At 38.4% G+C, this 26,396-nt stretch overlaps 1 long non-coding RNA gene across 1 annotated transcript; it reads right to left on the reverse strand.

Moving 5' to 3' along the window:
* Positions 1-963: 963 nt before the first annotated feature.
* LOC136287664 (uncharacterized) lies at positions 964-16,063 on the reverse strand. Its single transcript, XR_010720244.1, has 3 exons — positions 15,999-16,063; positions 15,292-15,378; positions 964-1,135 (listed from the first exon to the last, which is right to left on the reverse strand). It is a non-coding gene; the product is annotated as an uncharacterized lncRNA (long non-coding RNA).
* Positions 16,064-26,396: the final 10,333 nt, after the last annotated feature.

Consider the following 26,396-nt stretch of genomic DNA (forward strand, 5'->3'; position numbering starts at 1 on the left):
AGGCAGTGAGTGATTTAGCAGTCCCACTACCTTAATGTCTCATTTATTTGTTCATAAAGTAAATAAACTGAAAATAAATACTAATCAGGACATCTTCAACTCTTTTCATTTTGCTTTCAGTTCAGAAATTGAATTCAGAAACTAGAGAAAATTGAAAATTTCAAATCTGCATAGGGAGCTAAGTAATAACAAGTACATTTATTTTTGCAAGAAAAATAGAGATTTTGTTTCAGATAAAATAGGTTTGTACTGGAATAACAGAATAGCAGAAAGTGTGACCTGCAGTGCTTATGCATCACTAGAGCTGGATAAAGAATGTATTGTGGAAAGATTATTGAGATTTCGTAAGTTGGCTTGGCACCAGAAAAAAAAAAAAGGAAATCTTGTCTCTTTTAAAATTTCAATGAAACTGGAGTAAGTTACTCAATATCTTTAAATTTTGAAAGGGTGTTTGACTTCAGTTTTCTCCATAATGCATTGCAGTTAAGAATTAAAAAAATAAAAGGATCAGTAGTTTCTAAAAATCTTCTTATTATTTTGGCCTGCTTTTCTTTTTTAAGATGGTGAATTTATTTTAAATAAAACCAATTTACCAAGAATTTTGTTTTCTTCAGAATCTGTCAGACCTTGGGTTTCCTGACTTTGAGACTTGTGTACCATTTTTTGAAAAGTTACTGAGTAGGAAAATCACCAACTTTATTTTTCCTCTGGGTAACTTTTAAAACTTATAGGCATTTTACAAAATTATTCAGAGGTTGGAAAGAGAGATATAAACTAGATTAGTCCCTTATATACATTCAGAAATGAAAGAAAATACAAATTTCTAAAAAAGAAGAGGGACAGGAAAAATATAACTGCTTTCAATTTTCTATTTTATTGCAAAAGGAAAAGCTGTTTGTTTTGCAGCCTGAATGCTTCAGGTATTTTAACAAGTTTAAAATTATCTATTCATCAGCTCTGGTAATTAGTTTTTGCTTTGCTTTTCTGTGTATTATTAGTAGGAATTCATGTACTTTTATTGAGTTATTATATTATCCTCCAGGTCTTCTGCTTCATACAAATGTTGTTCCACTCCAGGTTCAATAATTAAGCTGTATTGTACAGTTGCTTCTGGCCAGATTGCAGACTTTTCAACCTGTGGATTCATGACAATTAAAAGTATCAAAAAAACACATTTGAAGTGTAATTACAAGGATAATTTATGTAATTACATTATGTTTATATATCATGCTGACAAATAATGGAATGATGAAGGAAGGAAAGGACTGCTTTGGGTGGCAAAAGGGTAGTCAAGAGTGTGTGGGAAGTCAAAGGGAAAAAATGCAAGAGCAGTATAAATGACAATTTACATGGAAGAAAGTGTGAGAAAGGAAGCACTAAGAAGAGGAAAAGAGAATATATAGAGAGGAATACGGCTAAAGAGATGACTAGAGAGCAAATGTACAGGGCCCTAAGTTTACAGGGAAAGACTCAAAGAGTCAAAAGCATAGTTTAGCAGATGACAAAAAGAATCTAACAGATTAAATGACATTATTAGCTAAGGAAGCTGATTCAGCAAGTGTCTGTTTAAAAGGAAGGGAATCAGTTACCATCTAAGTTAGCTACCTAGAGGAACAGAAAAGCAAACAGCAGGGCATTGATTCAGCAGATAAGTCCTGGATAGAGCAGATCAGTGAAGGAGTTAGCTGAGCTATTTAATCCATCAGATACAATGGGAAGAGAGATGAGTCAGCAAATGGACAAATAAATAGATCAAGCAGTAGATTAGCAGTGAGACATAATGCAATTGGTGAGAATTAGCTGTCAGAAGGCAGGTTCCTGGAAGTAGTTTCCCGAACATGCTTGGTAATGGCAGCCAGGCAATCAGAGATGCCTGTAGGGATGCTGATCCCTTAGCTGGGTGCCTGGCTGGTGCTGCTTGGGGACTGAGATCAGAACTGAGATGCGACACTAGCAGTGGATATTCCCTTGCTCACACAGGACTTCTGGTGGGAGAGGGGGAAGAAAGGGCCAGCAAAAGTTCTCATCAGAGGAGCAGTCCTGCCTTTTGAGTCTTTTACCTTACATGTATACAGCTTGATTCCTAAAGTTTGCTTTAAAGATATGCAACAAGTCAGAGCCTCCATGCTGTGGTGAAAGGGTGACAAATGGGAAACAGATGACTCTTGTTTGTACAACATTTTTTGCTTACTACACAAAGAAGGGGCTGTTCATTTTTCATCCTCATATCCTCTGATGTTTTATCAAGCAAAATAGAGAGCTATGATTCAAACTACACTTCTTTTTACCAGACAATCCTTCCTCCCTCCCCATGGGCTTAGCAGAGAGGCTGAGTTCATTGCTGAACTATTTGCATTAGAGAGTAGATGTACAAATTGTGTGCGTCAGGATGCCTCTTTGGTGTTTGAGGAAGCAGAGATGAGAAACAAAACTAAAAGAGTTTACCAAAAAATGATGAAATAAATTAATATTTTAACTAATTCCACACACAGCTATTATATATATATATGTCTCCACCTTTTCCAATGGTACATCCTTAATTTTTAGTTTAAATAGTTAAAGGACTATTATCATTCTTGAGAGTCTTTTGTGAAGGCAGTTGTATAGTTTTATGTACTGAATCAGGTGTTGTACCCTTGCTTCTTTCCCTTGGGCAAAAGATGGAGGTTTGAAGGACAGCAGAAAAAAAAGCTTTTGTTGATATATTTTTATTGGAAAAGCAGATAGACCTCATGAAGGACAGCTGGGATGTGAGGCTATTTCAAAGACCAAGAAACTAGATGAGAAAGAATGAAATGAGCTAGCAAGGAAAATGGTACTCTGGGGTTCATTGGGAAAGGCGTCAGCAGGTCAAGGGAGGTGATCCTGCCCCTCTGCCCAGCTCTGCTGAGGCACATCTGCAGTGCTGTGTCCAGTTCTGGCCTCCTCAGGACAAGAGAGACATGGAGCTCCTGCAGTGGCTCCAGTGGAGGGTAACAAGGATGATTGAGACACTGGAGCATCTCTCTTATGAGGAAAGGCTGAGGGAGCTGGGCCTGTTCAGCCTAAGAAGAGGCACTGAGAGGGGACCTCATCCATGTCTGTGAGTATCTGCAGGGAGGTGCCAAGGGGATGGAGCCAGGCTCTGCTCAGTGGTGCTGAGCTATAGGACAGGAGGCAATGGGCAGAAACTGATGCACAGGAAGTTCCACCTGAACATGAGGAAGAACTTCTTTACTGTGCGGGTGACTGAGCACTGGAACAGATTGCCCAGAGAGGCTGCAGAATCTCCAGATATTCCAGAACCATCTGGCCTCAATCCTGTGCCTTGTGCTCAGGGGTGGCCCTGCTTAAACAGGGAGGTTGGACCAAATGGCCCAATGTCGTCCCCTTCCAAGCTGACCCATACTGTGTGTGATGCTGTAAGTTTCTAGGAGTTCCATTTTTTGTATATATACAAACATATAAAAGGACTCACCTCTCATTACATTCCTTTATGCATAAATAACTCTATACTCCTATTGGACTGAAATATACAACAGAGCCAACAGTCCAGTTTCCCTCACATTTTAAACACATTCATTTTAAAGCCTTGAAAGTCTTTTATTCATCTCTCAGACAGGGATGAGGCAGAGGGAAGCTTGCATGTTCTTAGAAATTAAGGTCACACTTCTTACTTGTTTGCCATTTGGACAGATTGAATCTTCAAAGACCTCCCAGACTCAGCTTCTGAGCATTTGTTAATAAAAATGGCAACTGAAGGATGCCAATGCTTGTTTTGCATACTTGCATGAGTGCACAAGATCCTCTAGCTTCACGCATACAAGTTGGCACACGCTCAGAGTTTGCAGGTTTTACAAAGAAAGCTTTTGCCTTTTGCGTTTCATAAATTCATTGTGATTGTTTTTATACTGGAAAGAAATGAATGAATGGATAAATGTATTAATGTTTCATTGCTTCTACCTGTGAAAATTAATTTATTTTCTTTAGTTTAAAATTGTTTTGGATTAACGTCTCTTTTCTTAGAATATTTTTCTGCTTGCCTTTACTTCAACTGCACATTATAGTCAGAAGTTCCTCAGATCTTAGTAGGGCACATTTAAAGTAAGGCAGAAGTCTTAGTATGGAAAGCCAATACAAATAAGTTCATTATTTTGAAAACAATAAAGATCAAATCCACTTCATTTGCTAATGTCACGTCTCCTCTTTTATATATATATATATATATATTTTTTAACCTGAAAGGAGATTGGTACTTTTTCATTGCTTTGGAAATGTGCTGTTGTTTCAAGCTGCCTGCAGAACTACAATTAGCAGTCCAGGGAGACCATTTAGTGCTGCTAAGGTTCTGTGTTTACTAGACTTATAACCACATTAAATTTAGCATATGCTTCCTTTTTTTTTTTTTTTTTTTTTTTCCAAGGTTTTTTTAAAGTTTTTTAAGGTTTCTTTTTTATTAGGGTCAGATTTTTTTATTTAAAGTTCTGGAATTTTAGAATTTCTCTATTCTGTCTGTGGTCAGTAGGTACTTTCCTACCTATTCCTTTGATTCTTCTTTCATAGAATCAAAAAAGACTGCATGAATAACCATGGAGGGAATCAAACCATTAACAAGAAGAATCCCTGATCCAACGAGTAATAATTGAACTAGATGATTTTGATGAGCTTCAACAGTAATTGCAAAATTGAGCACAATGAGATTTAATTAAAAAATCACAATAAAATAAACACAAGACTGAAAACCAGTGGTAAATACAAAAACTATAAAATTTGAGGCTGGCTGCAATTTTCAGAACTGAGAGCAAGTGAAGACAGTAAAGTATTTTAGTAGAGCTATAAGAGAGTAGCAATATTATTCATAAGCATCTCAAGAGCATGAGTCACACATTCTACAAGAACTAAATTTTCATTGATTTCCATAAATGATCAGATTTGTATTGTTTAAAGATGAAAAAAAATGCTTTCCAAAGTTGTGTTGATAAAGTAGATATATTTTACACCTTGCTAGCTATATCTACAATGTTCTCAAAGAATTAAAGAACTCTAACATCCAGGAAATAAATAAAGATGGAAAACATGCTTCTGCAATTTATTGCAGAAATAAACTACAATAGGGCCACAGTCCATTATTCTTCTTCACGACTGCAGTCACATGAAAACTCTATTCACTTACTAATGCATTCCTTGGATGTAAATTCTTTGTTTTCAGCATGGTTACGTTCTAGCTTGCTTTCATTTGGCTTCAGAAAAGCAAAAGAAAACTAGATTTTTAAATTTATGTTCCACACTTCTATGAGGAAAAGTTCTATCAAAATACAGGATTTTTTATATACACTTCTTCTGTAAATTTTGGGAGATGTCTTTATGTATACACACATACTTTAAGAATGTGAACTTTCTGAATGCCTTTTCTCTTTCACTCCCTGAGTCTTAGACCCTGGATAATCCAAGAGTCACAGAGCCTGGTGATCCTGGAAGATCTCAGCTACATTCCTTCTCCATCTGCAGCTCCCCTATTACTGGGCAAGTTCAGTGGCCTTTCTGGCTTTGCCTATTCTGCCTGACTGTTCCAAGCCTGTTCCCAAGCCTAGACTCACCGCCTACCTGTGCTACATGGACAGTCACCTTAGCAGGACATCCTGACCCTCACATAGTCTGGGCAGAGAAAGGCATCTTGAAGCTGTCTCTGCCACCCACATACACTAATGCCACCCAAAGAACAGTGTAAACACATGAAGCACAAGGACAAGCCAGACTCTCATGAAGAAAAAGATAGGGAAAGATAGAAAGTAACAGCTGTGTTTCTACACCTGTCTCTACATGTGGTTATCTGCACTTCGGCCTTCTTCAGCAACTGTGAGGAATCGCTCTTGCAGTCGTGTGAGGAGTTCAGGCACTCAAGAAGTGCTGACTCTCTGTGTCCCTGAGCTACATTATAGCTATGTCCTAAGTTTTCAAGCTTACCTGCATATAAAGAGAATGTTGCTCCTTTCAAAATTTAGGTCTCAAAGCTATTGGGCATGCATTTATTTTCAGCCACCATGGAAAAAGTTTCTGAAAACACAAGGGATACTCCCAGTCTGAACAAGAAATGCCGTTCAAAGTGTTTCTAATGGAGGAGCAATCTGTTTGCACAATGGAGAATATGTTGAAGGTGGTCAGAGTACCAGCCATAGTTTCTGGTAAAGCAACTCTCTCACCTTGCAGGGAGGTTCGATTCAACTTCCTTTGTTTGATTCAGGCTGCTCTCTTTTATCCCCTTTATTTTCACTTTTCCTATTTGCCCACTAATTTTTTCCTCGAGGTCTTGACTGCCCCATGGGTTGCATTTTTTTTTCTTCCTACACCTTGCCTTTATTTTCATCTGCTGATTTATACAGCTGTTACACAAATTGCTGCATTTGCTTTTCACGGATCAAGTGTAATCTCTAAAGCAATGGGAGACCCAGTAAACGATGTTCATTAAAAAAAAAAAGCCAAAAAGCCCTTTCATTGCACCTACCGACAAGGGTGAGAAATAGCGCACCATATGTCTCTACAACAGACAAAGCTAAAAGTTGAATAATATCACCCTCTCAAAAAGGGCCCATTAGTGAAATGAAACCCGAAGCCTTGAATGCACGGAGGGGCAGTAGAAATTCTGAATGTGAATATGAAAAATATGAAGTGTTGTAAAAGCAAGTAGGCGGCCCAGCGGGCAAGATGCGAGTGGTAGGATTAACACTGAAATAGGTGCTGGAGTAACTGCAAGAAGACAAGGGCTTAAGGGACACAGATCTAAGTGGTAAATTAATATATACAAATTTGACTACTTAAGGGGATGAGAAATCCCTTCCCAATACTGGATGAAAATAAGCCCTTTTGACTCAGTGTTTTGTAAAGATCTTTTTTACCCTTAGAGAAATGCAAACAGAGAAATCTAAACCTAAAACATTGCTCAGCCTAAGAGAATTGAGTTCTGGGTGAATGGATGGATGGATATAGATAATGTATTATTCAAAATATTATCAACTTGATTCTTTGCTAAGGAGGAAATAAATACTTTTTGTTGAGGTGTTATGCTGATGTATTTGCTGAATCTGTTTCTGACTTAGAAATAAATCAAGTGAAACAATTTGGCCATGGTAAATATGCTAATAACTGTGTGTACGAACTTGATAATATTCTTTCATGCTGCCACTGTTTCAATTTATTAACTAATGTGGCCATGACAACTGGAAAATGAGTATGTGAAGTAGTTAAACAAGAGGTGTAGAAAACATGCTCAAGAAAGTGGCTCTTCAGATTACTTCCCTCAGGGATATTCCAGATGCTGCATTACCCTGGTTTTGCCAGGGTGTGTAAGAGCGAATAGCAGTTTTAACAACAGAAATATTCCCTGCATTTCTTGATTTCTTTCTAAGAAGGCTTATGATTTTCAGTAATATTTAAATTTTCAATATTCCTAAGAGATAAGTCTAGCACAAAAAACAAACTTTGTCTTTGACCCAGGGCTCCTTCTGGGACAGAGCACATCAGGGTATTTCGTCCTTTTCGCTGGAGCTCAAATTTAGCCCAGAGTGACTTTATGTGAACTCGTGCCGACAAAGGGTATGCCTTGTTTATCTGAACTAGCCATGCCCTGGCTAGCCTGACTGCCAAGGGCAAGGTAATACAGTTCAGATATCCTGCCAAGACCTCTCTGTGGACACTTGGGCTGTTGGCCTTTGTTGGCATTGGCTCCACGACAGTCACATCCTTGGATGTGGTTTCAGGTTAGATGGACTGCATTTAATATTTTTCACTACTAATCAAGATAAAAATACTGGCTAGGAAAAAAATAGCAAGTACTAAAAAAAGTTATCTGATACATTTTAATTCACTCCTGTTTACAGATGCCAGTTGTAATCTGCAATTTTTTTTCCTAATACGCGTGGCAAGAATTATTCATGTAATCTGGTGAAATATGCTAATAGTTTCAAATCATGACTGCTTTTTAGAATTCCTGTATTTGTGGTAATTCATAGGCACCAGAGTGGCAAACTGGCAAAGTTCATTAAATACATTACTCATTGTGGATTATTTCACCTGCTACTTCCAAATGTGGATAAAGAAATAAACAAGTTTTCATCAATAAACTGAAACAAAAGATATCCAAATGAACTATTTCTGCTTGCAAGCATATTTCTGTGGTAAAATATCAACTCATTTAGTAGTAATCTGCAAGACAATTTCAATGTTGACAAATCTTTGGAAATCTGTATCTGTGTACATAGCACAAAAATATCTTCAATAAATATCAGTAAAGCCCTAGCTGCTTTTTCACTTCATGTACAGATTTGTTCAATGACAAGCAATAGGGTAGAAAGTCTGACTGGGGAACAGATGGCAAAGCTTGCTTACAGATTTAACTTCCATTTCTTTCCTTCCTTTTTTATTCTGTGTATTGCAAATCTTTGACTGACAGGAATTTCAGTCCTAGCCTTACTTTTAAGAATTGGCAGAATAATTAAGCAATAAAAAGTATAAATGACATTTTATCAGGATATCTTGCTTTTATTGTGAGACAGGGCTTTATAAAGAACTAATGGTATACTTTCCCACTCCCAAAATCATGTCTTTGATCATGACTGTCTACTGCTTCTGATGTATTTTCTCTGGTCTTAACCTTCAAAGTATTTCTGTCTTACTCCACCAAGATGTCATTAAGGTCTTTGAACATGGTGTCCTCCCTGCAATTCTTCTTTACCAATTTACATCTTCTGTCTTTTCTGTCCATGTGTCTCTCATATGGTAAGATTTCTGGAATTTACTTTAATAATTTCTTCATGTTGGATGTCATTCACTTATTGAATTTCTCTTGAATGTGTATGTGTGTTTCCTTGAATAACTAAATACATCATGGCTTGTGTTAGAAGTGATCTTAAAGATCATCATCTAGTTCCAGCCCTCCTGCCATGGACTGAAGAACCTTCCACTAGACAAGGTTGCTCAAAGACCCATGCAGCAGCTCTGAAATTGCAGAGAACAAAATCAGATGGGAAGAAGTCCTCCAACTATAAGGGTAAAGAGTGTCAGTGAAAGGGTGGGCTGTACTATTGCTGACAAAGAAAATGGCCATGCTAATACAGGTCCTTAACCTCCTACAGAGTTTGTTGTGCTGCCTGTCCTGTTTCCTTTCATGTATTTTGATGGGCATGCTATCAGATTGGGCATGCTGGCAAATTTGCATCTACACCAGAAAGAACAGTTTAGAACATTCAGAAGTGGGCTGAGAAAGGACTTACAAAATGGAAACATATTGTTGATTTTCTTGCTTTGAATATATTATCAAGATAGACTATGATGCTGCTTTGCTGGCACTTTTTGTTGTTTGCAGGTGTAAGATGTAAAGTTGACTGTTCTGAATTCATAGAAGGCTGTCTGCATGACACAGGCTGCAATGTCCCGGCAGTTATCACATTATAATTATGTCTTATAAAAACAGAAAATTAAAATATCTACTTGAAAATTATTTTAAAACAAAATTGTACAACTCCTCCATAAAAGTAACTGAGGGGTAGGCATCTGAGAAATACAATTATAAACAGGAAACTTTATATAAACATGATCAAAACCAAAAAAAACCAGATCTAACTATAAAAAGCACAGATAATGCATAAGATCCCCTAAATCTTTCATGTTGGAGAACTTCTAAAATGAAAATCTTTTTAACTCTAATTTAAACTTGTCTAGTTCCAAGGACCTTCCAAGGCCATAAGAAAAGTGGAAAAATGAAATTAATGAAACTTCTATGTGAAATTCAATATTGAAATGTAAACTGGAATATGAACTTTGACTTATTTAACTTCTAATTAATATATTTCTCCCTTCCTGTTCCTTTATTATGCTCCATTAAATAACTGTCTTTCAGCATTGTTTGTTCACTTGGAGCTGAGGACTCAAAGCTGCATAAACTTTATATTAAGAAAACAGAATTAATTTTCAGTACTTCCAACTCTTGCTTTAAAAGGAGCAGGTTCCTTGGCCACATTTAAAACCTAGGTCTTCAAAGAGCCTTGCCATTACTATCTTTCAATATATAAAACAATCAAACAAACAAACAAAGACATTTTGAATAGCCAAACTAAACACATTTTTCCTGTATTGTGTGGACCACATCTCAGCTGTGAGGATTTGCCTTAGATTTACTTGGTTACTGTACTAGTTTTTCCTCTGTTCTTAAATTCTTCATCACTATAAGGGCTTATAAAATAAGGGAGTTGCAACCCCACAACTTTATCTGCATAAAGTGATACAAACCAGTAAGATCTTGAGTTTCCTTCTCTTTTTGGAATGGAAATTACTGTACTTTTTTCTTTCCTCTGGACCTTCTCAGCATAACGCAACTGTTTGATCACAACAGGACTAGTTATGCACTGGCTTGTCTCCATGGCCACAGCAAAGGGGGAAGGAATAAGGAGCTTTCCCCTGTGGCACATGGGTCAGGCAGACTCATAGTGTGGGTGAGTGGGGGAACACAGTTGCCAAAACCTAATTGCACTTCTGGGAAGCCATGGTGGTTGACCATGGCTCAGCCAGAGGCATGATGTGGGAGCTTATGTGACAGTTTTCACACTGCTGTGCATGCCAAGCAAGAGTACATGCAATTTGTGCCATGAAAACTCTTCCAAATACAAGCCATGCCCTTGAGGGCATGATCTACCTCTGTATAATTCTTTATAGCTACATTATTAACATGCAGCTTTCCTTATCCTGACTGGCCACTCTAACTCAGCTCCAAATGGTGATTGTGCTCTGAGTTCCCATGTGACCAAATAACCAGGAAATGCAAAATGTGCTTACAGAAAGAGCCAGAAGAGGATAAAATTAAACCTTTTTCCAAGAGCCTCCATGAAGTGACTGGGACACAGAGCAGTATCAAGAGACACTAAGAATGAGGAAGCACTTGCCAACCGCAGTGCAGTCTCATGTGGATTGTCCCAAGCTAGCCCTAGGCTAACAATACATCTACACACAGAGAAATACTGTGAACCCAAAATGAGCCTTGTCAGAGTGATGCTCAGGCTTATAAGCACAGTCAGTCTGTGGAGCTAGTCTGCTAAGACCCTGTGCTGTGGCTTGGCTGCTTCTGCTACTGAGACTGGCCTGTTCAGAATGGGTCTGACTTCATGTTGTGGTATAAACTTCCCCTGTAATTCACAATTAGGTGTGATGAGGACTCAGGTTCCCTGAACACTATCTGTTTATTTCAAGTACCACGAAGACCCTCTTGATGCTGACAAGAAGGCCATTAATAATCAGGGCATCTCTGTGCTAGAGGCTTCAGAGGAGTAGAGAAATTAGCAAGGAAGCTGTAAACAGTTCAGCTCAAGCATCAGAAAGAGTCTTATCAAGCACTACAGATCTCTGCACTGGCTCACTTAGAGGTCAGGTGCTCTGCAGTCCATAGTGCAAAGGCAAACTGAGTTCACACACATGAGCTACTTGAGCTCCCTTGCACTGCTCTGTACCCACCAGTGCTGTCTCTCCATCACGTGAACTGCACACACAAATCACAACCCACTCTTAAAATCTCTGGCACAACTTCCTATTTGTTCCCTTTAAGAACCTGGAAAGGCAACAGAAATTCTTGGAGTAGATTAAGAAGATTGGGAATATATAACCCTGAACTCACACAATACTGTTTCATCCCACACTTAGTGAAACATTCATTGTTCTTGGTATTTTTCTTAACATGTAAAATATAGTCAGTTTTCTGTGCTGGCTCTTACTTATACAGTTGTGATAGGATAGGAAATATCAGTCTTTGAGAGCATCAGCAGGTAATGGCCTCTTTTTTATCTTTTTTTCCTTTTGATTGTTTTGGTTTTCTATCTTGTACAAACTTGACCCCCCCCCCAAAAAAAAAAAAAATGAACTCTTCCATAACACAGACACTTGACACCATCATGACTTTTGAAAATTTCTACCTTGGGGAATCATAATTTCTTTGTAGAGTAAGTGCAGTTTGTCTTCAACTTTTACGTAGAGACTGTGTATGCATTACTTTAGGACTAAATCCACAAAAGAGCCTAAATCATAGCTGACTCTTCATTCTGCGTATTATATTGAGCTCCTCTTTTCCCTTATGCAATATCTTGATGATCAGCAAACACATTGAGGTCCAGGTCTTCATGATTGCTGGTTGCAGCGTTAGCCTACAGCTGTTACCCTCAAGCTGCACTATGAAATGGGATCTCCATGTACCTCCTGCTGCATTATTCCACTCCTCATGGCATACTGAAATTGAGACAAGGATAGTCTACAAGCTCCACTCTTCAGAGCTGGAGAAGTCATACAGGAAAATGAAGACAGTTCATACCTAGTCTGGGAGACACCGGCCCGTCAATAGTGTTTGCTACCCGAGGGATCCTGACACTTGGGGTGAAGCTGAACCTCTTCCAGCAAGGAAAGAGTGCAGAGATGAATGAGACAAACAGCCTACAGTTACTTCCCTGGTGGCTTCCTCCCTCTAGGGATACTGAAAGCTCAACATCAGTCTCATCCATCCCAGACTACTGCCACAGAAAGGCTGAGCATGAGGAAAATCTGCACAGGTGAGCCTGTGGCTGCCTTTGGAGTCTGATGGTCATGGTCAATGGCAGCTAATCTTAGCCTGACAAACAGCTGCAATTCTTATAAAATTCATCTTGTTTTCTGCAGAATTGTGTAGATTTTCCTTATAATAATAAAATAATAATTATATTATAGAAACACTTTACAAGATAATCTCCTCTTCAATTTCCTTTAGTATTTTCTGGGGAATTACCATGCGTAACATGGAAAGTAGGTAATTGAATTTCATTTCTATTACCATTTTGACAGCCTGAACTCTTTCCCAGGGTGACAGATTTAATTTCTCACACATGGCTTATATTGTTTTAAAATGGCATAATAAGTGGCATGATATTGTTTCTTGCTGTGGAATCTAAGCCATTATTTAGCAATATATCCGAAGTATTTCTTCAGAATTGATAGCCATTAAAATTTTTAAAGCAGAACCTCAGCAGGGACAGATTGATACAGCATCACTGGAGTCAGCTGTGCCATGCTGATTCACACAAGCTCAGGATTTAACCTGTGATATTGCTGTCACTTTTTTTTTTCCTCTCACCAAATTTTAGCATACTTTTCTTATCAATGGTTTGGAACAAGGCATATAAAAAACCCTGTGAATTAATTATAAACCCAGCCCTGCAGCCCAGTGAACTATGCAAGGGGTGATGTGTCATTGTCAATTTGTGCTGAAGACAATGGCAGCAGAAGGTGTTCTGCCTCTCCCCAGCAGTGCTCAGCAACTCAAACAATTTAGGTTGCAGGAGCAAGTTTTGTTTGCATAGCTGCCAAGGACATTTACAGCTAATTTCAGAGACACCAATAAGTCAGAACATGGAAAAGAGGGATAACTCTCATGAATTCCTTTCCAACACAAATTTGATGGCTAATAAGCATTGCATAATACTGCTGCTTTCAGTTCAAAATCAAGTAGTTTAATTCATCTCTGAAAAAACAAGCCCGTATTAGAATCCTCAACTGTGGATATAAATACTTGCTTTCTGTACAAGTTAATAGCTTTTCTGCATGCAAGGGTAGAGGAAGTTTAAGAAGGTCATAGTTTCCTACTAGCTATATTAAGAGACAGTTACTTGGAGGTGCCACACATCCCAAAATGAGTAGCAAAAGTTCATAGGAATCCCTTGATAATGTAATTGCCTTTTCATACTTCCATGACACGGAATTTTAGTTCTCTTTTCCCGAGAGGAAGTTTCTGTCCTATTTGTTATAAAATGGATGTGAAAATACAGGTTAACACAGAGCAGAATGTCTGACAGCCGATCTTGAAAGGCAGAAGCCACTACAGCAGAAGACAGGCAAAGTCTAAAATAATTAAATAGACTTAATGACAAAGCGTAGTCAGTCCTTTAGGCTTGCTTTGCATTCTTGGTAACCATTCTGTGAAAATCTTTTTGCCTCAGTTCCTCAAAAGAATTTTGTGATAAAGCAATATGTACTTGAAGCATCTATGATTTTTAACTCTTCAATTATTTCAGGCACAGCATCTACAATACTAGGAACTCTATTTCTATACCCATCACATCCTCTTGCAGCCCTCAGCGCACACCTGAAGTCCCTATAGCAGTACTCAGTGAAAACAGAAGCAAGGGCTAGCCTGTAATGTTTTGCTGAAGCTGTTGTAATATTTTCTCAACGTGGTAAATCATAAGACAGTAGGTAAAGTGATTATAGATGGGCAAGCAGCTATGATATACCAAATGAGAGAGTAACACTGTGGGTTACTCTGTACAATAGTAATAACATCAATTTTCTCTGGTTATCCATGATGTTGAGAATATGTCTTATGTGAGAAACTTCCTGGTCCTTCCTCAGTAGAAAGTAAGAAAATTGTTTAATATTTCGTCAGAATTTGTGCAGCAATTTGTAACATTTTGTATAGTCAGTGTGGACAAGGTAGGAAACATTTTGGGGAATGCTGTCAGAAATAATGGACGCAATTAATAAAGGATGTACAGTGTAGAAATATTCTGGAATATAATTGCAACACTGTCCCTCTAGCATTTTAAAGACTCCTAAAGGTATTGACACTTGCTGTATCAATCTACGGGAAGAAAATGAAAATGTGTGTATATTACTAGTTAGCTTCCTTTGGGGGTTCAAAACAATCTCCAGCAGCATCAGTAGGTTAATCAATGATATTTCCCTAAAACTAAACTAGTTCTTGCCAGCAACAGATCTCTTTTGCCCTTACAGGTAGTCTACCTTGACTGCAGCAAATTGGACAGGGGGATAATAAGGTTTTTGAGCTCACAGTAGCATAGTTATTTTGACCTTAGGTTGTGCAAATGTCAAGCAAAACCAGCCATTTCCCAACCAAAAGAACCGCAACAGAACTTCTTGGCCATCTTGGATTGCCTCAGATGGAAGTGTTGCCTAGCTGGCCTCAGTCTACCACTACTGAGGTCAGGACGATTTGTAGGGTTTTGGGGTTTTTTGCAACTGGCTAAGCATGTCATAATTAGTGCCTAGTACTGCTGTGGAGGAGTTGGATAAAAATATTTTGAAAGAGAAAAAAAAAGAGAGATTAAATACATAAATGATAAAATAGAAACATTGTATCTTTGTCCTTTTATATTTTCTGTTTTGTAAGACTCTGTCTAACCTAAACTGCAATGAAGTTCCCCTCTGAACCATTATTAAGAAATCCAGCATATTAAAAAGTATGCTCTTCATAAGCCAAATTTCATAAATCAAATGTAAAGTAGACAGATTTACCTTGAAGAATCTGTAGTCAGGGACCTGAGTACTTGCCAAAAAATCATGTCTTCCCTTCTTCAGAGCGTTCAAACTCCAGTAACACATCTACAGGAAAGGAGAGAGAAAAATTCAAACACTTAGTGAATCAATAGGAAGTAGGCAAGAAGTGGCTGTGAAATAACTAGCAGTTAAGTGGATTAATCTGACACAAAAGTTGGCAAGGTTTTTTCTGCTTAGCTTTACTAGCTGAAATTTGAACTGAACATGGAGCCTCCTGTGGCCTGTTTAACCTTCTGCAATCCTATTTATCTGAGAGACTAAAATGTTCTCTTTATTCTAAAGGAAAATCAGTAGACCAGAACACATGCTTACATGATTCATTAATTGTGGAGAAAACTATACCTGTTTGATATTTAATTGATTTTCTATTAATTATTATTATCATTATTATTATTATTAAATACAGTCAAAAGAAACTTTTTTAAAAAGGTAATTTGAACTTAGAAATTAAAAGCTAGGAAATCTCAGAATAAAACATGGGGTTCTATTTAATTCTCTGTGTGTCTGTGTGTCTAGTGATTTCATTTTATTTCCAAAGGAAGAATGTGGTAAAATCAAAGCAAAATCACAGAGGGTTACAACATCCATGAATCCATGTTTGAATGTAAACCTTTTCCCCATATTAGAAACCACAGTAGTTATAGGAGTAAATAATGCATAGTTACCACTCCTGTTAAGTTGTCACCACAGTTAAGACCAAGTCTGTCTGACCAGTATGACTGAGGAATTAATTTACACCTTCCAACATCGAAGCCTGCCACACCCTACACTTATAATCCTTACTAATTGCCTGTCCACCTCCTCTGATTAACTGGTTGGAGCATGGATTGCTCCTTCCTTCATCCCTTGCAGATGTCAGTAAGCATAGAGGAGAAAAGAATTATATTCTTCTTAGCAGCAGCTGCCTTTTGCTGAACAGAGCTTTTCTTCCTTCCAAGGAAACAGGACAATAGAGCTATAAAGCATAACCTGGTTTTCTTTGTGGAAGCAATGCAAGATATAGAGGAAAGAATTTACAATAATTTTACACTCAGACTTCCTTCATTTCTTCTTCTTTTTTTTTTTTTTAATTTCATATGAAGTTCTTAGGAAATTATGTGCCTATGTTAGTGTAACATTAAGGTTAATAAATCAAGTTCTCAAATGTCATGAAATGCAGAAGTCAGGCTGTAGGCCCAACCTTTACTCTGGCTCTGCCCCTTTCTTAAAATAGAGACAGTCTTTATGCTATTATAAATTATTACTCCGACTACATAGGAGTCAGTATAACAAACTGGAATTCTCTACAAAGGTTTATAAATAGCAAATGAATGACGGAAAATGCTGTGCAGGTGTGCTATATAAGGAAAGGAGCAATTTATTCACAAATGCTCCAGTATGTTCTTCCTTGTGTTTCAGATTGGCCTGATCATGTCTGTGTGTCTCTTTTTATTATTCATGCAAGGATATTTTGGATATCATTGGTATTGTGGAGTTCCTGCCCTTGACAGAGATACTGATATTCATGTGCAAATGAAAGTATTCATATGTGAATATAAGTATTCATTTTTCCTGCCAAGACTGCTGGCCACTGAAGATAAGCCTTTCTGGCCTAAAAGGAAAGAATGGGAACACTTTGGAAGTAAAAAAGTCTTTAAAGCCTTCTGCTTACTGGACAGCCCTTACTGAGCAGCTGTGAGCAGTATCAAGACAGGGCTCCGCCCAAGGTTGGATTTGTCCAGGATCTCACTTACAGCAACAGTAAACATTGACTGTGATGGCACCTAGCCTCAAGAGTGGCTAGGAAGACTGATCAGTATTTGCCTTATGGCCCATTCTTTAGTACCAATCACCCCACATGCATCTTTCTTATTCCTTCTCTGAATTAAGCCCTTTCAGATCAGCAGAGGGGTTGTATGTTAAGGAAACTTCCCTGTCCAACCATCCAGGGGCCAATCTGACAGTCACACACCACCGGAGCTGGGACCCTTTGCAGCGGCACCACCCTGGGGGTGGTTGGTTTCTGCTGTGTCTGTCACTGTCAGTCACCTGGCTGTGACACAGGTCCCCGAGTTGTGCAAGTTGTGCAAAGTTGTCCTCTGTTGTGCAAAGGCTTGGCAGCTCCTGGCCTCTTGCCTGGGCTTCTGTCACCCAGAGCTCAAATTGCAACTTTCACTGCAGCTTGCACACCCAGCCACCTGCACTGAATGTATTCCTCAACATATGTTATAAAAGGGGTGCTTCACACACATATCTACAGCAGTTTCACAAAAGGGGGCCTGTAGGGCTCCATCTTCTGCCAGAACTCCAGCCCAGCATCCATGCTATTTGAACCACGCTGTACTTCAAGCTGGGAAAAGTACCACGAGAGCTGTTCGTGTACAAAATATCTCTTCCATGTGTGTAACAAAAACCATGTTGTGCCTTGGTGGGAAACTGGCCTTATTGGCTTGAAAGAGTCAGAAAGAAGGAAGAGAGGAAAGGCTTAGATGCTTGTAGCAATCTGTTCTGTTTTAAAAATGAAGTTCTTAAGAGATAAAGAATATTTGAGAAGGCTGGTTTTTTATTTCCCACCATGTGAAGGAATATAGTCTAAATGATATCCTGGATATACCACACCTAAATATGAATGCACTATGTTAGAAAGAAGTAAACTGGTCAAGGTTATTACCCTGGATAACATCTACTGACATTTATCAGGCTCCCAACAGCAATTTTCATCACACAAGCAAGCTCAGTATTATTATGTCCATGATTGAGAACTCCTTAAATTTTGATAGCTTTCATTCAGATTCTTATCTTTGGACAAAAAGAGAAATTTTACAATTGTACCACTGAACAGTTATCCTAGTTTTAAATAATTTTTTTTCAATTTAGTCAAAGATGTAATGCATACTGCTATATAACAAGTACCTGCTTCATGCAGATTTTTGAGTGGTCTCTGATTTCTCTTTGTGGAATTTTTTTTACATGCTGGATGTAAGGATGTGTACTCTCACTGAGGATATATTCAAGGTAAAATCTTGCTGTAAGTGACATTTTTGCATTTTGCATCTGTATTGAAATCTAGGAGAGGGAATGGCATCTCTAGGTGTTGTGAGGAGGTCACAGACCCTGTTCCAGAATGGCTGCAAGGTATCCCCCTGGACCAGCCAGGGTGAGACCCAGTGAAAAACTGGTAGACTCTGCCCTGCCACCATCGTACACTGGTGAAAGGAATGAAAGCCTATGCATTGTGAGATGAAAGGATGCTTTACCACTGAACTGAAGTACCACAAATTACTTCCTGCTTCTACTGTGAGCAGTGAGGACAAGCTCTCCTCCGAGGCTCAGTGTTTTAGGTACTTTTCAGCATAGTCTTCATTTTAGGCATTACCCATGGCATGATGTAGCCTAATGTGAACAACTCCCTGGCAAATCATTTTTTTAATATACAAGCCGGTTGGCATTTTTTAATGTTATGTTTAAGTTCCCTTCCAACAAATGCTATTCTTTGCATCTTAAATTATTTCTGACACTTTCCTTTTACATTAACTATAATTAACATTGACATTGTGATATATTGCAAATGACATCTGTTGGAGCAACTTTTTCCCCCAAGAACTATATTTCCTACCAGCCATAACCTCAGAATTTGGGGGAATTATCGTATAATGTTTTTTTCCAATCAAAATGAATGTGTTCGGTTTTCCTATATGCAGTGGCATTAAATAACAGTTACACAGCTCGGTCAGTCCTCTTCCTGCTAAATTTTGTGGCAAAACTCCCACTGACTTCATGGGACCAGGATTTAGATCATCAGTGATTAACATTCATAGAAATTATGGGTTAACCTCTAAAAAAAAAGTTTGGCCACATAAGTCTCCTAAGACCTAGAAATTTTAAACATTTCTGTCCCTGCTACTTATACTACATTCTTTATACTTTGTCTCCCTTTCACATGCTTTCATTAATTGCACAGAACTATTTGTGAATACAGTAAAAAAAAAAAAAAAGCTTAATTTTAGGGGCAATTTAATCAACAGGAAATAGAAATTTACCTACCTTCCTTTCTCCAGACAAGGAAAAAATCATTTCAAGTTCTGCTGCCAAAGAAAAATCTAGAGAAGGGCTTTTGCATGTTTAACCACACATGTACATAAATTTATAACTCCCTTATTGTCCCCCTAATTCAGAGGTGTCCAAATTCCCTAGTCTCTTAAGCAACATCCTATGTTCTAGTGCCAGAAAATAAACCCAAAAAAACAACATTTCCAGCTGTATGGTATTTGGTGTGTCTTTTTTTCACAAGATTATTGCTGGTTCTGGCCATGCCCCAAACTTTCCTTGATCAGGTCTGCCATTCCTCACTCTAAGGAATGAGCAATGTGAGAAGTTGCTTTACACAGAGGAATCCTACACTAAGGAAATACTTAAGTCCTGACCCATGCTGAATGGGTGAGGAAATTCTCAGTGCAATTACTCTAAACCCTTTTAAAGAAAGAGACTTCCCTCAGGAGAGTACCTCCAAGCTAATCCTTCCAGGTGTCCAGAGCAGTTTGCAGAGAACAGCATTACCAGATACAGGCAGAACATTTCAGAGGATTCTAACCTTTAAGATTGCATAAACTACATCCCTTCTGCAGAAATCCCAAGAGACAACATAACTCCAGAGCATGAGAGCCTACCTATTTTTTCAGGCTTCAAGGAAAGGGATGGTCATTTGTTGCTGGCCCAAATGAACAGCAATTATCAATACTTCTTGCCTAACTCAGCTGCCCTATTTAGTGTATTGATCTGCCCTCGTATGCCCATTCCTATTGCTGTGGAACAAGGCAAGCTGTGAAAAATAAGAAGGTTCACAGCATTTATTTATATCAGCTCACCCCAACACCACTCCCAACAAAAATTCTTCTCTTTTCTTTGCAGCGGTGCAAAATGCAAGCTGCATTTTTGCTTACTCACTCTAGCTTACACTCTGCTCAACGTTCATGAAAAAAAATGAGTGGAGGTAGAAACCTGGAAATGTTACTGGAAAGGGCACATGGGCATAGGTTGCCTGCACATGTTCCACATGTCCCAGTACCTCTGCCTGCACTGCTGGATGAGGAAGAGCCCACAACTTCTCGCTTTTCTAACAGCTGTAGACTGCCCTGGTTGGGACCACAGATACAAAAGTACAATCTCTTATCTCACCATTCAGATCATTTAGAGGAATTATGTCAGGAAAAGGATAAAAACCAACTGACCAACCAACCAACCCCCAAAATCAACCAAACAAAAAGACCCCAACAAATATTTTTTTCTCTTAAATTATTAGTTAATAAGATTACTTTACTGTCTTAGAATCTGAATTCTTTGTTTTAACTGAGCAAACTGTAATACATATTTTTAAATGTCAAAAATTACTTCTCCATCCAAACCAATATCGAATAATACTAATAATTTTCCTTATTTCAGAAGAAATATTTGAGCCAATAAAATGCTTTGGAAGGATGCTTTCCTTACCAAAATTCATAACATCATGAAGGCTTAGTGGATTCTGGTTTTTCTTTTCAACAGATATTTAGAGAAAATGAGGGAAAGGGTTTCATTCAGGTGTGGCTTTTTCTCAAAATTCTAGGAATCTTACACAGTACAGCAGATAAGAATTCATGTCCTTAAAAAAATGCAGTGGCTTTGCACCTAAATAATGTTTCCGATCTGGTCAAAAAAATTCACCAAAGAAATTTTATTCAGCCATGAAAAGAAAAATTGGAGACAAAATTTAACATTTTTGTACTGGTTTTGTTCCAAAATTTTTAACAGTTAACACAAGGGAGAGAGAATAAAATAAACATGAGACAATACCAAAACCCTAACCATTATAAATAGAATCATAGAGTGGTCTGGGTTGGAAGAGAGATGTGAGGCTGACAGGCAGGTTCACAAAGTTTTCCTTTCTCCCCTTTTTAAAGATGTGTACAATATTTCCTCTTTTCCAGTCACCTGGGACTTCATCTAAATGCCATTTTTCAAATAGCAAGGCAAGAGGCTTGGTAACTATGTCAGTCCAATTCTCAGGACGCTGGGATACCTCTCCTCGGATCCCATAGAATTATGTACATTCAGGATCCTCAGGTGGTCACAAACTTGATCTTTTCTTTCAGTGGGAGGAACTTTGCTCTTCCATTTCCCATCCTGCTGTCCATCCATTTGAGAGGTGTGGGAAGAGATGGTGCCATTGAAGACTGAAGCAAAAATGCGTAGGTATGCCCACCTTCACATCTTCCATTGCTACCAGTTTTCCAGCCTTGTTTATGGGGGGCAGGGTCTACACCTTCTTGGACCTTCCTTTTCTGGTTAACCTACTTGTAGGAGCCCTTACTGTTATTCTTTGTGTCCCTTGCCAGCTTCAGTTCCAGCTTTGCCTTGGCCTTGACCTCACCCCATCTGTACACTACTGCCCTTCATCCCTTATACTCTTTCTAGGTCAACTGTCCTAGCTTCAACTGCCTCTGCATTTGCTTCTTTCCCATTAGTTTGACCACCATAACAATTCAAAACTCAGACACAAAAAAGTGAAGTCTTTCTACAGGGAAAAAAAAAAAAAAAAAAAAAAAGGCAGAATGAGACAGAACAACTCACAATACTTAAAGGGAATATTTCTTGTTTTATTTAACTTTATAGCAAAAACCCCCAATCTATCTCCTTTTTATTTACTCTTCCATAATATCCTAATATTAGTAGAATATATCAGGACACTTAAAACAGAAATTGATTGTACCATCATAGGGTCATTCAAGTTTTACAAAGACCACTTACTCATGATACTTTTGTGACCATAACTGCTTTTAGACATTACTTTGGATTTACCTTTGTGGTCTTCCTAATTTTAAATGGCAAGAACAAAACTTAGTGGTTTTTCAAAATGTCAGCTACTGCTACAGGTTTAGAGACTTGTCATAAAGTACAGATATGATAACTAATGGGAGGAGGGGCAGAACGAACTGTGGTGATGCAGCTAACTCTTTAAAATACATTGTGCTCTTTCAATTCAGGATGCAGGAATTCAGTTAGAAAGGTGAAAAACCAGCATTTTCCACTTTTCTCAATTGTTGAAGCATCTCGAAAGTCAGTGGAGCTACATAGTTTAAATTGTTGGATATTTAGCATTACTTATTCTTTTTTTTTTAACCATGAAAACAATCCTTCCAGGTTTACTAAGTCTAAAAAGATTCTTTACTCTTCCTGAGTCAGGATATAATGTGAAACAAGAGCTCCAAAAGAACTTTTAGTTTGGTCTCAACATGCGGTACCCAGTCAATCCACATTTTCACAGTGTTTGTTAGACTTCAATCCATTTCTATGGGCAACAACCAGTTCATCACTAATTAACTTTATCTTCTATATTCACCATAAAAAAAAAAAATTAGAATTCAACATCTCCATACTTGCATTGGGATGTGGTAATTGATATCTTCCACCATGGGAGTTCAGTTTTACTAAAAATTATTTTATAATAAAAAAAAATTCTTCTAAAAAAATTGTTTAATTGGTATACCCATCAAACTATTTTAAAAAATGAGGAATGCAGCACTGATCCTAGATTTTTTTCCTTTCAGGGAGCTTCTCCTACAAAATTTACTTAGAAATTGCAGTAGGATATTTCCCTGGAGAGTCACAGATTTTGGGACCTGTAAACAGTCAGTTTGGAAGCTGGTTCACACAGGATCTTACACAGAACAATTTCACCTTTTTTTGTACTTAAAATTTTCCTTAGCCCTTCCCTCCAGTCTGCATTCATTCAGATGAAACAACCAGAATGAAGTTTGACCAGGCAGGGAAGCCCCAAAGCCAGCATCAATCAGCTAAGCTCTACTGAAGTCAATGAGCAGAGGTATCCTGGCTGAGGTTCAGGCCCCTAATCTCTAAAAAAGAATTTATCTTCACATTTGGTACAATAAAACCCAACAAAGCTGTGAAATTTCCATTTCCAAGTTGGATAGGTCTGTGGAGGTTGGTTATGGATGGAAGCAGCCCTGATCTCCATGCCAGCAGGGGAAGGAAAGAAAGAAGGAAGGAAGGAAGGATCCCCTCTGGTGCCGTGGCTGGGCATTATCACATGAAAGGCAGCATGTGATACACTGGGAAGAATTAATCTAGAGTGCAGTGCCACTTTTTTCCTTTGCTAGAATGAGGCCTCTGTGTGTATAAACAAACAAGCTGACACAAGGCCAGGTGCTCTAAGCCTTCCACCAAGTACAAACTTTTATTTATTTATTTATTTATTTGTGCAGTGTCTGCAGTGCATTTAAAGGTCAGTATGGATTACCTACACTCGATAGCACCTGGAAAGTCCTGTTAACCACAAGTGCTTAACCTGAATGTCATGGAGCTATTGAAAAACTTTAACTTGCATAAAGCTACCTCTCAAGCCACTTTCCTGTACCCTTTGTTTAGAGGTCTTGTATTCCACGTTACTAACATAAGTTTTACAAGAGGAAAGAACATCTGATGAAAGTGCTCTTGTAATCCTGACTCTAAAAAATGACATCATCAGTTACAGGCCTTCTTTTGTCTGTTAATATTGAGGTTTCTTCAGGTTTGGAGGTTTTATTTAGTTTTGAGGTATTTAGTTTTGGTGTGGTTTTGGCGTTTTTTGGACTTGTTGGGGTTTTTTTTTGCCTAGTGCTAGTTTTGCTTACAGAGGTGACAAAGGAACAAAAAGCTTGACCAAAAAAACTAAAATAATTCTCCATTAGTCTGTGTTCTCATTTACGCCAGGCTTAATTTGAAAGAATATGTGTTTCACATTGTGCTAGCATAAAGCACTACACAGGTGCAGGGCAGTACAAAGTCTGCCCTAAAATCAGGAATGTTCAGCTCATCAGCAGTTTTTAAAATTTATTTTCCAGTAAAGCCACTCTCGTATAGCTTGTGACATCAGGACAGTCTCACTGAACTGTTTCGAATGTGGCATAAACAGCTGGATCACTGGAGGTGCAAGGAGTGAAAGCATCCTAGAAAGGAAATAGAAGGAATAATTAGTGGTATAATCCACTAAGCATTTTAAAATCCAAAGGGAGAGGCCCACTGGGAGTGAAAAAATGAAGGTGGCGGCATTTGTGTGCCTGAGAGGTTCAGTAGAAGTTGGTGAGCTAAGAAAAGTTTTTGCTGGGAGGAGGCAGTCGGTGATGGCTGAGTCAGGGTCTTCCATGGGGGCAGCAGTGGGTTCATGGGTGTTCAGTGTTTTCCCCCCACCAACATTCTTCTCTCCATCAAACAAGAACTTCAGAGGGATCATGTACAGTGGCTGACAGCCAGGCAGCAGTCTGGCTGCTGGGGGTTGCTTGCTCTAGGCAAACCAGGACCTGTCTGGGACCACACAGGCAGGTGGCATCATGATCCTTCACAAGTTTGACCTGTTTTGCTCAGATAATTTACCACTCTACTCCTCAGACCAAGTACAGACTAGTGAAAAAGTCCTTCCTCTTTACGTTCCATTTGAGAGGGTCTCTATTTTCTCAACTCTTTTACAGTGATGATTTCATCCTTCTTCTAATAACTCTATTCTCAGAGCCCTTCTAAAAATTCTCTAAAGAAAACCCCATTCTCTTTCTTGAATGCTTTCCCTTTGACCTATTTTGCTGCTATCTGCTTTTATGACTATTGCCTTCTTTTTCTTTATTTAGATTGCATACCAGATCACTATTTAAGCTCATTTTCTTTTACTTTGATATCTTTTGCTCATTCCCATAGTAAATGTCATTTGTAAGAACTATGATTTTGGAGTCCAGAGTCTCTTATATTTTTCTTCAATGTTCAGTGTTGTGATACTTTTTTCTTTCTTTTTTTTTTTTTTCCAACTCTTTTTGCTTTTTATGTAATTAGACTGTTCCTTTTCTCTTATGCTTTCATTGCCCTAAAAATGCCTGGTCATGTCTCTCCTTTGCTCTTCATCACTATGTTTTTTTTGCATTTGTGCTGAACTAAAACAGGGGATAAGTTCAAAGTTGCCCTCCTCCACTTCAAATCTTGTACAACATGCAGGATTTTTGACCCCTTTTCACACAGTTGTGCAGTCTTACCCTATGCTTCATATTGAACATAATTCTTGTTTTTACAAACTTTACTATACCCTCTTTCGCCTCCATTTTCTCATTTATGCAAAAAACATTGCCTTCATACATGAGTTACCAAAGTTACAAGTTCTAATACCAGCTCTGAACATCTTCATTCTTGTATCACCTCTTAAAATATTTTATTCAAGTACATATGAGGTGAAAAACATTTTCTATTTAAGTATAAATAGAATTCAATTAACAGCATCTTGTAAATTAACTACTAACATGTGCATTAGGCAGAATAAGTTTGATGTAAGACAAAATAGCATTTTGAGATATCCTTTCATTTTATTATGAAAAGGGTACTTCAATCATTCAGGTTCCCAGGATTATGATTTGACAATTCACACTGAGGAAAAGCAGATTTATTCTGCTTTGGGTTTTTTTAAGCAAAGCTCTGAAGATTCCCCTGGGATTGTTGGACTTGAGACTGAATGAAAAGCTAAAATTTATTTCACTTGTCCTTAAGCCCCTGCAGAAGACACAGACACTTCATATATGTCACTGTTTTGCTCAGTTTAATACATATTCTCAGAGAAACCTTTGCCTTGAGCCTGGCAGAAGGGGTGGTCATTTCCCAGTCCCAGCCAGTGACAATGTGACCTGAAACAGATCCCAAGTCTGGCAATTAGTCCTCTCAAAGCAAAGACTCTTTTCACTCCAGCCCAAGCAGCACTTAAACACTTAAAGCATAGCAAACAACTTCAAAGAGGCAGCCCCACTATGGAGTATCCTGCAGCGGCCTATTTTTTTGGAAAACCCAGGTAAATACATCATTCCAGATACCTATAATAAATCAGATGGGATCTTCTGAACATCAGCCTAAGCAGCCACTCCCAGGGGTTTTTGCTAAAGCAGAAATGCCTGAACTTAACCTGGCCCCATTCATCCTGCCCTGTTTGTTTTCCCTCATACCAGCTGAAATCCCACAGGCAAGCCAGGACCAGAGCACTGGGCTTTGGAACACCAGTCAGGGTGGGCTTGCACACCAAAACCTCA

Source organism: Chamaea fasciata, unplaced genomic scaffold (assembly GCF_029207755.1).
Source record: "Chamaea fasciata isolate MVZ Bird 193981 ecotype frontalis unplaced genomic scaffold, bChaFas1.0.hap1 SCAF_3, whole genome shotgun sequence".
Lineage (NCBI taxonomy): Eukaryota > Metazoa > Chordata > Aves > Passeriformes > Sylviidae > Chamaea > Chamaea fasciata.